Source organism: Limulus polyphemus, unplaced genomic scaffold, assembly GCF_000517525.1.
Source record: "Limulus polyphemus unplaced genomic scaffold, Limulus_polyphemus-2.1.2 Scaffold53, whole genome shotgun sequence".
NCBI lineage: Eukaryota > Metazoa > Arthropoda > Merostomata > Xiphosura > Limulidae > Limulus > Limulus polyphemus.
In genome coordinates, this window is record NW_013665663.1 from 685,569 (window position 1) to 701,353 (window position 15,785).

The following is a 15,785-nucleotide window of genomic DNA, read 5'->3' on the forward strand; positions in this document are numbered from 1 at the left end:
ATAGAAAACTGGCTGGAGAGTAGACAGCAGAGAGTAGTAATAAATGGAGTTAAATCTGTCTGGATAACAGTTACAAGCGGTGTGCCTCAGGGCTCTGGGCAGGGTCCTCTGCTATTTGCGATCTATATTAATGATATTGACTCTGGAATGACTAACAAAATGTTGAAGTTTGCAGATGACATTAAGATATTTGGGGTGGCTAACTGTATCAAAGATGCTGCAGACTTATAGGGAGATTTAGATCATTTGATGCATTGGGCCAATACGTGGCAGATGATGTTTAATTATCCAAAATGTAAGGTCATTCATGTAGGTTTTCACAATTCAAATTATTTTTCAAAACTTAAATGGGAATACATTAAATACTGTGATTGAAGAAAAATATCTTGGTGTTGTGAAGGAAAAATCACTTAAATCATCTAAACAGGGATTTTAGCTAGCAATATGGCTAATAGAGTTTGGGTAGCATCTATAGAAATATTGAATATAAGACAAGGGATATTATTGTTTCACTGTATTGATCACTTGTAAGGCCTCCTTTAGAGTAGTACTGTGTACAGTTTGGGGCTCCCTTCCCCAAGAAGGACATTGAATTGTTGGAGAAGGTTCAGAGAAGAGCCACTAAGCTTATACCTGGGATGGTGGAATCGTCCTATGAGGAGAAACTAAAATCTCTAAACTTGTTTTCTCTGGAGAGGAGAAGTGTCAGAAGAGATATGATTGAGGTGTGTAAGATTATTAAGGGTATAGTTAATATAGATCCATCAAACGTTTTCCATGCTTATTAGTGAAAACAATAGGACGAGGGGTCATGAATTCAAATTTTGGCAGCGTAGGAGTCGTTTGCAGTTTAAATAGTATTACTTTTCAAAGGGGGTGTTTGGCTTTTGGAATGAGCTGCCTTCAAGGGTGGTGGAGGCAGAAATTTTAACTGAGTTTAATGAAAGATTGGATGAATACATAAGTAGTAATGGCTGGTTGTAGTTAGGAATTGGAAGGGACATCCTTTATTGGCTAATAAGCTCTTTCTTGTCCCTTTAAAACTTTTTGAAGACATTTGTGAAATTTACAAATGATAGCCAGTGAAAATATGTTAAAGGAAACTTTTAAAGTGAACACTATTTTTAAAATCATATTATTGGAAAAGTTATGAAGTATAATTCATTTAAAATAAGCTATATTTTCTAAACCTCACCAATTCCGTTGATTTTCCTTTAATTGTCCGAATGTGATGCTATTAATATAATCATATTTTATATATATCCAGAACTAACACAAAATGGATCTTTATTCAGATATATTTATGCAATTTTTTTAAAAAAACGTTATGCAGATGCTATACATTTAGTTATCTATTCTTGATAAACCGCTGGTACAAAGGTAGTACACGTACACTAATCCTCTTACTTAAGTAAAAATTACGTACTGCAGGGTGATTCTAAAGAAACTTTCGCAGTTCATTGCGTTATATCTTACAAATAGTTTGGCATAGGAAAAGGAAATTACATAAGGATGCTAAGAGTATTATTACAATGAGAATGTAACTGTTTTCACGTAGTGTCACCAGGAATGCCAATCTAACTTAATGTATGATCAATCACAGACTGTTAAAAGTGTGCTACTCAAGCGTACAGGATGCATTGCATTCGTGTGATAATGGATATTATACCAATAATGCACATCTTATCTGGTATGCTTGTTATTTCCTGAACAATTATATATTTGAAGTCTGGAACTGTGGAAGAATTACCAATAAATCAAATTCTAATCTCATATAAGCTTTAATTTCTTAATTTTAAAAGTAAATATTTAAATAAATCAGCAATCTCCCCGTGTATGAGAATTGTGACATTTGTTTTCCAGATTTTGACCATTCTCTAATTTATTAACAACTCTTCTTTGAAGCGCAAAGTTTAACATAAATTAATCATTATAATTAAGATATTAATAAGAGAAAGTTTAATTTTCTAAGCCTCCAGTCTTCTTTGTTTAAAGAAACTTAGACCTACTTGCCACGCCCATCTCTCACATTCTCTCTTTCACAAATTGCTTATAATTCTCTCTTACGTTTTATATTGTATCATTTATAACCAATAGAAATACAAAGTTCTAATCTATCAAATGGCTTATATTGTTACGTTGTATTTGGTACAGAGTATTGTCAATTTCATCCTCAGTTTGAAAATTTATCTCGTGGTGTTCGGATCGAGCAGCTAAGAGATTTTAAAACTCTTATGTCTTTGTCAGAGAGCCAGTTAAATTATAATAGTTATAGGACATTGATTTTTTTGTGCATGTTATTATTCTTTGTTCTTGGATGCATTATTTAACGAAATAGAAATTACTTAATATACTAGTATCATTATCACAAAAGTAGGCTTAAATTCCATCGGCAACCGAAAATTAAACAACAACAACAAAAAAAGATGTCGAACATAAGTACTATATTTTATGTTTATATATATATTGTTATAAGCGTAACTAAAATGTAAAAAATAGAAACTTATTAGGTTAGTTAGATAAGTTTTGCATAAGCTTAAATAACTCAATATGTATACACTTGAAACATAGTATACACTGTGTGATGGTCAGGGTGATTTTGCATGAAGAAGTAGCAGGAAAATTTGTGGCGGTAGAGATGCTTTCTGTCACTCGCTTTCAACACCCACCTTTTAATGTCTTTCCACACTGTTTCATGTTATCAAATTAATTGACTGTCATTGGCCACAGAAATGTCTTATGAGATGAAGTTGTAAGGTCACGGGTCAAAGTAGGAAATGGGTATAACTCAAGAAACAGCACTTCATATCAGCGTTATGGCGGCTGTTGTCGTATGAACTTCATCTGAGTTCAAGTATTATTGCAATATTGGCGGCCATTAGTTTCATTGCATTCCTTTGTGTGCCCTACCCCCACACTGTGTGTATGTTGTGCTGTAAAAAATTTAATGTGTGTGTTTTCTTATAGCATATCCACATCGAGCTATTTGCTGTGTCTACCGAAGGAAATCAAACCCCTGATTTTAGCATTGTAAATCCAAAGACTTACCGCTGTCGCACCAGTTGATGGAAAATTTTATATAGTTTTTTGTTTGGTGTCAGAACGCGGCGTTATATATTAATGTAATTAATGTTAACTTACGTCAAATATAATAAATGCTCAATAACATCAATAATGGGGGTAAAGGGGTTGTGAACCTTCAGTTAACATGCCCCTTGTTCCAAACTATCATCCCACAAAGTTTGGTTGAGATTAGCCCAGCAGCCTAGGAGTAGTTAGATAAGGGACAAACAGGCAGACACACAGATTTTTTTTGTGCTTTATATATATAGATTCTTTTATTAGTGAAAATGACGTAAAATATATCTGTCCTGAAAGTGCTTTTACAAGATGTACTGAAATATGGTTAACAATACGTGGAGGAACACCATCCTGCATGAAAATCGAAGTGCCTATCACATTTCTTGGTTGTTTCAGCATGAAAATCCCATGAGTGTTGCATGGTACTGTTCAGCATTGACTGTGCAGGTTTGCAGTCCATGCGCTGTTTATTTTTCAAAAAATTACAATCCAACAACAAACTCAGTTGTGAAACCATACTACACTGTCGTCTAAGCATAAGGAGATGTGTAGGAAATGTTACACACGGATTAGTTTCAGACCAGGTAATGCAGTTGCACGTGTCAATACTTCCAGGAAAATGAAGGGTGCTTCATCAGTCCATAAGATATTGACAGATTATTGGTCATCGATTTTCAATTAAATCCGTCTTTTTAAGTGCTTGAACATAATTCAGTTGTAAAGAAATATTTGCAAAGTTGATAAAAGAGCCTTATTAACAACTGAAATTGGTAAATTTAGACAACACTAGGCGACGTAACGGGTACTGCTGCACCTATATACACTTGTGCCGGCTTGATATGCTACAGTATGGCAGACTTCAGCGATAGTTCCAGTAGGTATCTGTGATCTGCCTGTACAATGGCTATATCGTGGGGGCTTATACCAGTTTATCCAAGTTTCTGTGTCTATCTCACTGAAATGTCAAGGGGTGACACAGATACTTATGCAAGTCACTGTGAGATGGGGTTATCTCCCTTATATCGGTTATTTGAAATAGTCGTTGACATACGTGATCTAAGAAATGTGGGATACCTTATTAGAAACCTTGGGTTTGCTAGATTCGCAAGCCAAGAACATGTTCTGAATGTTCTTTTCCAACAGATCAATCAACAGGAAGATAGCATTTCTAATATGGCGGAGAATGCATTTGCCCTCCTTGTTTTCTGTTTGTTGTTTGAAGATAAGTTTGATGATAATACTGAGCAAAGTGATGATGATTCAAATGATGTTCAGAGTAAAACAAATTGCAGTATTTATATTTAAGTTAATCGGCTTGACATTAGAGGTGTGAAATTACTTTCAAAGAATGGTTAAGCTAATCAAGTAAAGCTCATTTTTTATTCTGTTGGTTTGATACCAGAAGATATAATAACGCAATTTAAATTAAAAACAGGAAAATATAATAAGGAAATTTCATGTTATTATTTATTTGTAAATTTCAAATGAAATAACATTATGAGATTTTCAAAAGGTAAACTGCATCATGAACTCGACGGAATTACCTCCTCTACATTTTTTTACATTGGATGCTGTAGGACCACAAGAGCTATTATTTGATGTTTATTTTCAGAACAGGTTAAGATGTAGAAATTAACCTTGTTTTACTTACTCACTATGTAGATTATGCTTTGTCTATATCTTATTGAGGGCAAAAACATTATTAACAAAATTAAATAAAGGGTCCCAATTTATGTGTAAATTTATTGGGTGTTTAATCAAATAAATTGTTTAAAAAAAGGATTTGTTATTAGTTGTTATATGATCAATAATATTAAAAGTGTAACTTTAAAAACAGCATCAATGGCTTTACTTTTTTAAGTTTCATGAAACAAACGTTTCCCACAGAAGGGTTAAATGCTTTTATTAACTTAAAAGTGAAAGACTAGAGGGAAGGCAGCTAGTCATCACCCCACTCACCGCCAACTGTTGGGCTTCTCTTTTACCAACGAATAGTGGGATTGACCGTCACATTATAATGCCACGGCTGAAAGGACGAGAATGTTTGGTGGGACGGGGAATTCCGATTCCAAAATTTACACAGTCGAGTTCGAAAACATAGATGATCATTATTACTTCTCTCACATCACTACAGTGGACACATCGCATGGGACGGCTAGCGCGAAATTTAAAACACAAACAATAGAATCGGAATTTTTAAATTGAAAATCATGTTTTGCGCATGTGGGCTAAACAGTCAAGCTAGAGATCCCTATGGTTCAAGTACAATCGTCTTTAATTTTTAACTATTGACAAAAGAGATGGCAGTCAGTCAACAGCACTTGTCGCCACAAGGGCGTTGTCTAGCTCTTTAACTATATAATTGGATTGACTGCCGATTTATTAAGCGACTACAGATGTAAGTGAGAAGAGCATTAAGCAGTATTACTTCTTGAATCTTGGACCTTTCGAACCAAAGCCTGACTCATAAATCACAAAGTCACGTCCGCTGGTGTCTATGTGATTAGCTCATGAAAACAAAAAGTAAATCGAGGTCGTTAAAACAAGCATTGTTTGAAAACTCACATTATGTGGTTAGTTAGTTTGTTACTTTGTTTGTCTTTTGAATTTCGCGCAAAGCTACATGAGGACTATCTGCGCTAGCCGTTCCTAATTTAGCAGTGTAAGACTAGAGGGAAGGCAGCTAGTAATCACCATCCACCGCCAACTCTTAGGCTACTCTTTTACCATCGAATAGTGGGATTGACCGTCACATTATAACGCCCCCACGGCTGAAAGGGCGAGCATGTTTGTTGGGACGGGGATTCGAACCCGTGAACTTCAGATTGTGAGTCGAGCTCCCTAACCACCTGGCTATGCCAGGCCCATGTGGTTAGTTAAATATGGTTTAAAAAGAAGTGTTTTAATTATCAAGAATTCTAAAGATTGATCGAATAGCCTATATTTTCCTGATGTATTGGCGAGTGAGAAACATTGTTCATTCTGCTGCCTGTTTGACCAGTATTTTTATATATTAATTCGCACGTACATTAAGAAGACGCCTAGTTTTGCTAACACTAGAGAACGTACGATCTTCGTATTTGTTTGAATAAATGACTCATGAACAATGGATAACCTGAAAGTGGTCTTTATGTTTTAGTTTAAGGGCAGGTTTAATGATGACTTTAAGCTCGTCTTGAGAGTAGTATTGGTTAAATATTATATTAAGATGTTTTTTGTTAATATTGCTTTGTCTTTCATCATATGGTAAACGAACTTCAAAATTCAGAGCCCTACAACAGAATCAACCCATGATTCCCCTTGTTCATATTATATTTGTTTGTCAATCGGCTGTGCGCAGAACACTCTTTGCGTGGTATATCATAACCCAAACTTTGATATCCGGTCCAAAGACGGTATGATAACAATTGTTGTTGTTTTTTATTAATCACAAAGTTACACAAAGGGCTGTCTGTGATCTGCCCACCAAGGGTATCGAAACCCGGTTTCTATTGGTGTGAGTCTGCAGACATACTGCTGTGCCACTGGGAGAGATAGAGATAGATACGGTCCTGAGTGTATAGCGGTGACTTTTAATGTGTAATAATCGCAGATTGTAGTGTAATAACAGAGTAGAGAAAAATAATTCGTCTTGTTAATTGGGTTATAAAGTAACTGAACCAGCCTGTGTGGACTTTGATGAAAAAAGGAACTATATAAAGCTCTGGGTTCAACTGTGGTAACTAACTGTGTAATGAACATTTGTATATACGTTTGAACTGTTTTAATATGTTATTTTAAAACAAGTGGATGTTTACTGTTTGTTTATTGCTAAATTTATCGCCATCAAGTCACAGACACTTACTGTAAAGAATCCTCCACACATACGTAAAAATCTGACGAAGAAGGTAATAAAGTATGAATATTTCTGTTTATTATTAATTTTTCTTATTATAAGAATCCAAAACAGACTAATAATAATAATAAAATATTAATAATCGCTGTTATTTACATAAATTTTTGAAAGTGTACAACCATCCTTATTTTCTCTGATTACTGAGCATTATCTCGACACTTCATAAAAAAATTGATAATGCTTGTTTCGATTATTCGTGCAAAGCTACACAAGAAATAATTGCACTAGCCATCCCCAATTTTGAGCTGATAGACTAGAGGGAGGGCAATTTGTCAACAGGACTTATCGTCAACTCTTGGACTACTGTAATGGAAGAATGTGATTTGACAGTTTGTTTTATAACGTACTCACGCCCCTAGAGAGCAGGGAACGAAATTGTAGCAATGGAACGAAAACTGGCATCCTCCGATGCACGGTCGTGCAGACTAACTGATAAGCTATATCTGGTAAAAAGTTTAATGTTATTGTAAGTGAAAAACAATGTAAAACTTTACCGAGACATATTTAAACTTAAAATAGTCGTGGGTGCGTTATGACACCGATGGTTAAATTATTTTATTCGGTAAGACTAGAGAAGGCCAAGAGTTAGCGAAAGTTGCTGTTGAATAACTACATATCCTCTTTACAGTCAGTTCAAAATTAAGGATGGATAGTGCGGATAGTCCTTGAGTAGCATACACAAAAGGGCGTGCATTTTACAGCTAATCAAAATTTTGAAAAAATTCTAAAAATATAAACGATAATATATCGGATTAGGTAAATCATTATTATATTGTGGCTTATAATCAAGATTATTCAAAAGGATGTAAAACAACTCTGTTATTAGTGTTCATTTATAGATAATACATATAAAATCCTATTTATTGTGACGGATTTACTATTCTATATCTATTTTAAGAATGATGTATTTTAAGTTGAATTCATATTTAGAAATATACAAAACTTATACTGCTAAATCTGTATTGCGAAATTCCCGCCTATTCATTAAAATTGTAAAAAAGTAAACACTGGTGTATCGTTTGTATTGTTGCGTAAGCTGAAATTTCGAGAAACGCTTCTCACGCCTATAAATATAACCAACGCGCCGCGCCAAAAGAGAGTATATATTATTGGTTTGCTATAGTTGGTGTGCTATAAACCTCAGAAGCTATAACTGTGTTTGTTATAACGCTTATTAATCGGAAACTTCAGATATTTGACCAAGAACATTTATAGATTTCGAATATTACAAACCATTTAACTCAGTGGATACACATCCGACATTAGTATTTTTACAAAAACATTACATAGCTTCAGCGGTGGAAAACTCGTGTGTGACCGGCGAAGAACGAAGAACACAGAGCTAGCTAGCTAGCTCCCTATTAAGTAAATTGTATCTACATCAACGCAAAATTAATTCAGTAATCGTGAACCATCGATAAGATATCAAGGAAGTTCCAGACCAGATAAAGAACTCAACATTCATTGTAAGTTTATAAAACTTTTGTACATAGATCATTATTTGTAATAACCATTATTGTAAATTGTGTTACTGTTTGTATATTAAAATATATTTGTATTAAAAAAAGTTGTGTGTATCAATCTTGTTGGCAGCGTCATAAATTGGATACATATCGACATTTATTTAATTTATAAATTTGCCTGTGAGTGTGTGTTTTCTTATAGCAAAGCCACATCGGACTATCTGCTGTGTACACCAAGGGGAATTGAACCCCTGCTTTTAGCATTGTATATCCGAAGACTTACTGCTGTCTCACCGTGGGAAATTTCTAAATCTAAATTAGCATTTAACTCAGTTTCAGGCTATTCGAAATTATAATATGTTACATAATGAACTGGGTACTCATCTGAGATAAATTGTAATATGTAACATAATAAACTGGGGGCTCTTGTCCGAGATCTGATTCAGATAAAAATTTTATCCAAGTTAAAATTCAAATCATAATTCATTTTATATCTATCAGTGTCATAAAGACTTGATCATGTCTGATTATCAAGATTTTCTTGAATCACCCTCCCTCAAACTACTAGATAGATATAACAAAAATGAATTGCTCGAAGTTGCCAAAGTTTTAGAATTAGAAGTTGAAAAATCAATGAGAGAAATGAACGAAAAAAGTGTATTATTGAAATACTAGTTGTTGATGATTTGTTGCCTGAGAAACTATTAGGGGAATAGTCTAGTGTCTTCAGTGGCCAATCGGAGTTGAGTGATAAAGATAAGTTAGAGATTCAGCTAAAATGCAAACAAATCGAGCTTGAACAAGCTCGTATCGAAGCCGATAGAGAACAAGCTCGTATCGAAGCCGAGAAAGATCAAGATCATTTTGAAGCCGAGAAGAAACAAGCTCGTATCGAAGCTGAAAGAGAAAATAAACGTCTCGAGGCCATAAAGCTCGCATTGAAGCTTGCACGATTCTTCCCACTCCTTATAATCAGCTTCAAGGATAGTTACTCTATCTGCAGTATCTATAAAATTCGCAATGGCGAAGTGTTGGCTATAATTCGCCACTTACAATCAGCCATCATCATGATTGCCAATCCGATGCTATATTTCAATCTATGACTTAAAGATTTCTGTTGAGGGAGATAGTCTAGACATTTGTATAATGTTTTAGACGTTTGTGTAATGGCCGAAATCGATCAGACAGTGTAAAAAAAACTGTGATCCTGTCAGAAACGTCGTGTCTGAAAGGACAGGAACTTTATACATAAACAAATGATACGCGACATCATTACAGTTTCAACAATAAGTTAATCATCGCTATGGTACATGTGTCATGCCTGCCATATAAACATTAAATTACTTCACTGCCTGCACTCAGCTATAGCTGTATGCATGTAGTAGATTATGAGGCTCCATATAAACCACAGACTACATTAAAATGATTGGATGTCAACTGTTATACAACCGTTGTTATTTGCTAGGTAATCAAAAATATTAAAAACTACACTACACAATGCGCAATGATGTGTTTAGTAATGTCCAGGTTTTATTTCAATACTCGCAGCCATTTTTGGTGTAGGCTGCAGAACAATATTAAATAATAATAAAAAAAACAATCACAACTCTGCACAAACAATCTTTGGGATCAAACAATTAATATTAGAAGAGGTTTCACCTGATAGGAGTTCTCAAAGGCTTTCATTTTCTGTCAGATACATTGGGTATTGAATATGACTTAAAATAGGGCTTTTAAACGTACATCTGCAATGATTAGATCTTAAATGTTCGACTGTACTATTTAAAATAGGTATATTTTGAGTTTCATATGGGCAGTGATATCTTTCAAAGCACAAATGACCATCAGTGATGATGTTTTTGAAAAGTAAAGTCCAAATATTTATACAATTCAAAACTCAGAGGCCATATGTACACGATCTAAGCTGTAAACCAAAAAATATGATTTTTTTATTCTACTAGGAGAGAAATGTTTTGCCTATGACCAGATTTAATATCAGGAATTCTATATGTTTAAGCATCCAACTGTCCATTTAGTGATCGTCTATTCCAACACGTACAACTAACATGCCAACGTAGCACTTTGAACGTATACATGTGTATAGCTTAAAACGTATAAAGTTTATAGCTTCAAAGTGGTTTTAATATTAGATTTTCATTAAGCAATAGTAGGCTTTGTAGATATGTGCTTTAGAGCAGCTAGCTATCATCTGTTGGGACCTTGATAGAAAGATAATTTGTCGATACTGAGCTATTAATTTCTTACATATACCTGTGATGGTCAAAATGCTTGTGCAAAATGTTGTAAAAACATTTACTTTATTTCAAGTATAGAATATAGAAATTAGAATGTATTGGGAAGCATGTGTCATTTGCTTGAAAGATGCCCTGCAGATTCTTGCCAGAAAAATGGAATTGGAGTGTATAGAAGCTTCTTCCAGATTGTAGAAGTGTTCAAGGAAGTGGGTACATTGTCTGTTGAGTTAGACCTTAAGGGAGATTGCACAACACAATTATTTCAAGAAAACAAAGCGAAATGGCACAAGTTTGGTCATCTCAAGTTTGCATCTTCTAAGTTGCAAAGAGCCAGAAAAATGTGGAAGAGAAATGGAAGCAAGAGGCTAATGGTGAAAGTCAAAACGTCAAACTAGTGGGAGTCCAAACTAGGAATGCTGCATCATTTGCTCATAAGCATCTGGTAAACTGCACCATTACTCAACAATGAAACTAGATAATGATCTGAAGGTCAAGATGTTGCTTTGCTGACAAAATTTTCAGGAGGGGACCTTTGAGGCAAAATACCATTTTGACTTTCTCGCAAAATACAAAAACAAGTACAGAAATGCAAAAACAGCAAAGACTAGTTCAGAAGCAAGTGATGATGAAATACTTCTACAGGCATTGGTTTTTGTAAAGCTGATATCATACACGTGTTTTGAAATTGTGTTGCGTTTATTCCAGGCCATTCTGTCATATCGAGAGGGTCCATTAAACCTATGCTCCAGTGTGATCACGAGGAAGCAGACTCCAGAATGTACCTTCACATCGAAGATCCTCTTGAGAAAGGTGCAAGAATAATCTTCATACGGACTGTAGACACAAATGTAATTATTATTCTAGTTGGACTATTTAGCCTATACAAATTTTATCCTAATACTGACCTGTGGGTTACATTTGGGATGAGCAAAAAGCTCCAGCAATTCAATATCAACAGCATGTACGAGAATCTGGGAACTATCAAACCTATGATCTTCTCAAGCTTTCATTCCTATACAGGATGGGATTTAACATCACAGACTATTAGGAAAAGCAAGAAGTGAGCCTTGCAGACTTGGAAATCCTTCCCAAAGGGCCCATAGGTTTTATTTCCATGCTACTACAGCCATCTGTGTCTCTTGAGCTGACATTTTCTACATTTCAGTTGATGGAAAGATACGCTTGTATCATTTATGTCAAGACAACCTCTATAGAGACAGTCAATGAACTGCAGAAAGTGAACCCAACAGTAATTAGTGGGACGAGATTAACAGTAATAATGATGACATGTTTGCTTAAATCTTCTTTTGCATTACTCATGCATCATTAGGACCTTGCAATTAGCCAACAAAGTCGGGAACGATAAGCAATTTGTTGTCTAAATACCTTTGAAAAATGCGCTTAACAACTGAGTGACTTCGTAAAATGTGTTTTGCTATATTAAGAAATAAGTTTGCGTTTAACGGTATTCTACTTAACATATTTTATTTATTAAGTATCAATATCTCTAGTTTGTTTGTAGTTAAGCACAAAGCTACACAAAGGACTATCTTTGTTCTGCCCACCACGAGTATCGAAACCCGGATTCTAGCGTTGTAAGTCCACAGACATACAACGCTGGGTCACTGAGGGGCTAATATCTCTAGTAACAAAAGTGATTGTGATGTTTTGGCCCCCATCAGCTCAGGGGCAAGCTTGAAGTCTATAACACTAAAATTTGGGGTTCTAACCCAGTAGTAATTCAGCCCGTTTTGCAGCTTTGCGCTTAAAGTCACAAACAAAGAAGACTATAATGTTATCACATCTAATTTCAAATGCACTTGGCACTCCGTTGGAAATAATGATCCAGAGAGTATTGTGATGACGTTAATTAAAAATACTAATGTATTCTTGTTTAATATGAAATTGTAAACATTTGAAATAAAATACAAAACGTTATTCTAAGCCATTTGTCTTGTTAAGCCTGTTTAAAGAACACCTAATTCTAAATGATAATCATCAAATTAGAAATATATAGTTTCTTGCATGGATTAGCAACGTAATCTTGTAATAAGTTAAGCGATTTTAACAGTGGTTTGTTGTTTTTAAGATTTTTAAGACTACAAAATAGTTCGTTTTTGTCTAATGAAGCACAAAACAAATATTATATGATAAAATGAATGTTCAAATTACTTAAAAGAAGTGTAAAAAAATCTTTAAATCATTAGAATTTTGGTAATTTATTTATAGAGAAGTATATTATGAACCTGACTGATGTAAGTTTCGAAACTTCTGTCTTTATTAGAATGGCCCGGCATGGCTAGGGCACTCGACTCGCAATCTGCGGGTCGCGGGTTCGAATCCCCGTCCCAACAAACATGCTGTATTGATGTATAGTTTAAAGTTAATTTGTTTCTTTCTCATAACCACGCATTACTATATTCAATCTATCTAATAGGTATAAAGAATACAATATAAGGCCAACAATATAATCGTTTATAAAAACCCGACGATATATGAGGTTAATTTTTGATATGAATTCATTTTATTTTCACAATTATTTGCATAAGCTTTAATAACCCATGTTATTTTTATTTATTCTAAAATGAGAGATTGTTTCTTTTAACGCAAATGTACACAGTAGAATATCTGCGCTCTGTCTACCACGGGTAAACGGAACCCGGATTTTAGCGTTTTATATCCATAAGCTTATAATGTGACGGGTAATCCCACTATTCGTTGGTAAAAGAGTAGCCCAAGAGTTGGCAATGGGTGGTGATGACTAGCTGCCTTCCCCATAGTCTTTCACTGCTAAATTAGGGACGGCTAGCGCAGAAAGCCCTCATGTAGCTTTGCGGGAATTTCAAAACCAAACCAACCAAACAAACTATAACCTTTTCGATGACGAGGAACCCACTTTGAGACTAATAATGGCTGGAGACGGCTTAAATGGGTAATGAAGAAAAACTTTAATATAAGTTTAACATGACAGCAAATGTACAACGTTTCGACAAGGTTTTGTCATCATCAGTAATAATGGCTGGAGACGGCTTAAATGGGTAATGAAGAAAAACTTTAATATAAGTTTAACATGACAGTTTGAATTATGTTTTACTCTGTCAAATGGCAATCCAAGTTCAAGAGTTATTTTTTTTTATATTGTAGTGTTCTACTTTGATTTTGCTTAAAGGGCTTACTAGTGTTGATATACATTTTGTTTTTGTAGGAGTTCATTTGAAAATTACTATTTCGGTATGCTATTAGTTTGTATTCTTTGTTTTTTAGTGGTTTATTTCGTACTTTGTATAGCTGACTACATTTTTTCACATATTATTAAAAAGGCTTTACATGTAATTTATATTATACAATTGTATGATTATTAAAGATTTGTGTTACAGCATATTTCACAGGGGTGACAGAAAGTCTCTGCTTTGCACAAATGCAATCAGAACAGTGAAATAAGGATTACTTCTTAATGATTATCTCCTATTATTATGCAGATCTATCTTATTCACTCTTGGTAGAAATCAGTTTTACCTGAGAATACCACACCTGTCAAGAAACTTATCTGCTGTTTCATGGGATGCTTGCATGTTGTCCTCCTTGACCTTGCATTTGGTAGAATATATTGATACTGTCACATAAAGCAACGACAATTCTGCATTTCAGTTCCTGTTTCTTGATTGTTCAGTTGCAGAGAGAGAGAAAGAGACATGCTATGATCTTTGTAAAGTTCAATTCACCCTTTTGATGTTTTTTGAATTTTGCACAAAGCTACCCAAAGGCGATTTGCAATAGTCTTTTTGAAAGAACTAAAAACCTATCCCAGTTTCACCATATTTCTACCTGCTGATTTGTGTATTGCTGTCTAATTTTCATCATTTACCGAAATTCACTTTATTTGCAATAGCTCTACCATTGAGATGATTGACTGTATACTGAAATTTATTTTACTTTAAGAAAATTTATATTATTGTTTTAACATCAACATCTTACCTCATCTCTCTCAACCCACTTAAAACAAATTAATGTACCTGCTCTTCTGTATGTTACATCCACGAATCTCTTGTTTTTCGGAGATTGAACAACTGTGAATTTCTTGAATTATTGTAGTAGTTTATGTAATATAATCAAATGATATAATAAACTGTATTTAATACAGCTGAAGCATTGTACCATAAGAAATTTAATAGTGTCAAATGAGTATAAGAAACTGTCTTTAATACAGGTAAAACATTGTAAAATACTAAGTTGTGGTATTTTCTGGTGCACGAATTTCTCACAAAGCAGTTTTTGGAGCTCCTCAACTGAAGGCGTGAAGAATATCATGCTTTTGAAGCTTGTATTTATTTTTCTCTCTAAACTTTGACTGAGACACAGAACATAACAACATTCTTAAACAAAGCACAGTCAAGGAAGTGGGTGTGTTGAACTGATAAAAGAAAAGTGGAGAAACTCATAATAGATTTATCTTAAAAGTTCATTCTGAGACTTCCCTGTAAGCTACAGTAAATATCCATACTAGAAAAAAACCAAAGTTAAGTTTACATTAAATTACAACAGACACTCTGCAACATTTCTAAGGTGGGCACCATTTTAAAAAACATCCACACAGTGGTTTTTAAAAGATCTGATGATGATATAAACCTAGTTTTTCTTAAGCGAAAATGTGAGCCTAACAGTAAAGATGGTGCAAGGTGCAATATCATATTCTTATTTGCATGCCCATGTATGGTTTCACCTATAAATCATTTTGTCTTAAAAAATCATCTTTATTCCACTCTAGTGTGCCACTTTCGATTTTTCAATTTTTTTTAATCCAAAATGTCTTCCAATTTCATTCCTGTTAACTGTGTAACGTTAATTGTATAATAATAATAAATGATTCATGTTAAACTTACAGAACTATATCAGGCATGCATAGCATGTTTGTTGTCATTTAAGGCTCATGAGTTTCTGCAATGCTAAGTTCAAAAACAAACTGTGACCTACCAAGAATATCTTATGAATTGTTTACAATTACACTCCACAAGGGTTGTGTTCTAATTTCACTTACTAGTTTGAAATGCCAAAAGTCACATTAGGCAAACTTTTTGTGAAAGATGGAAGGAG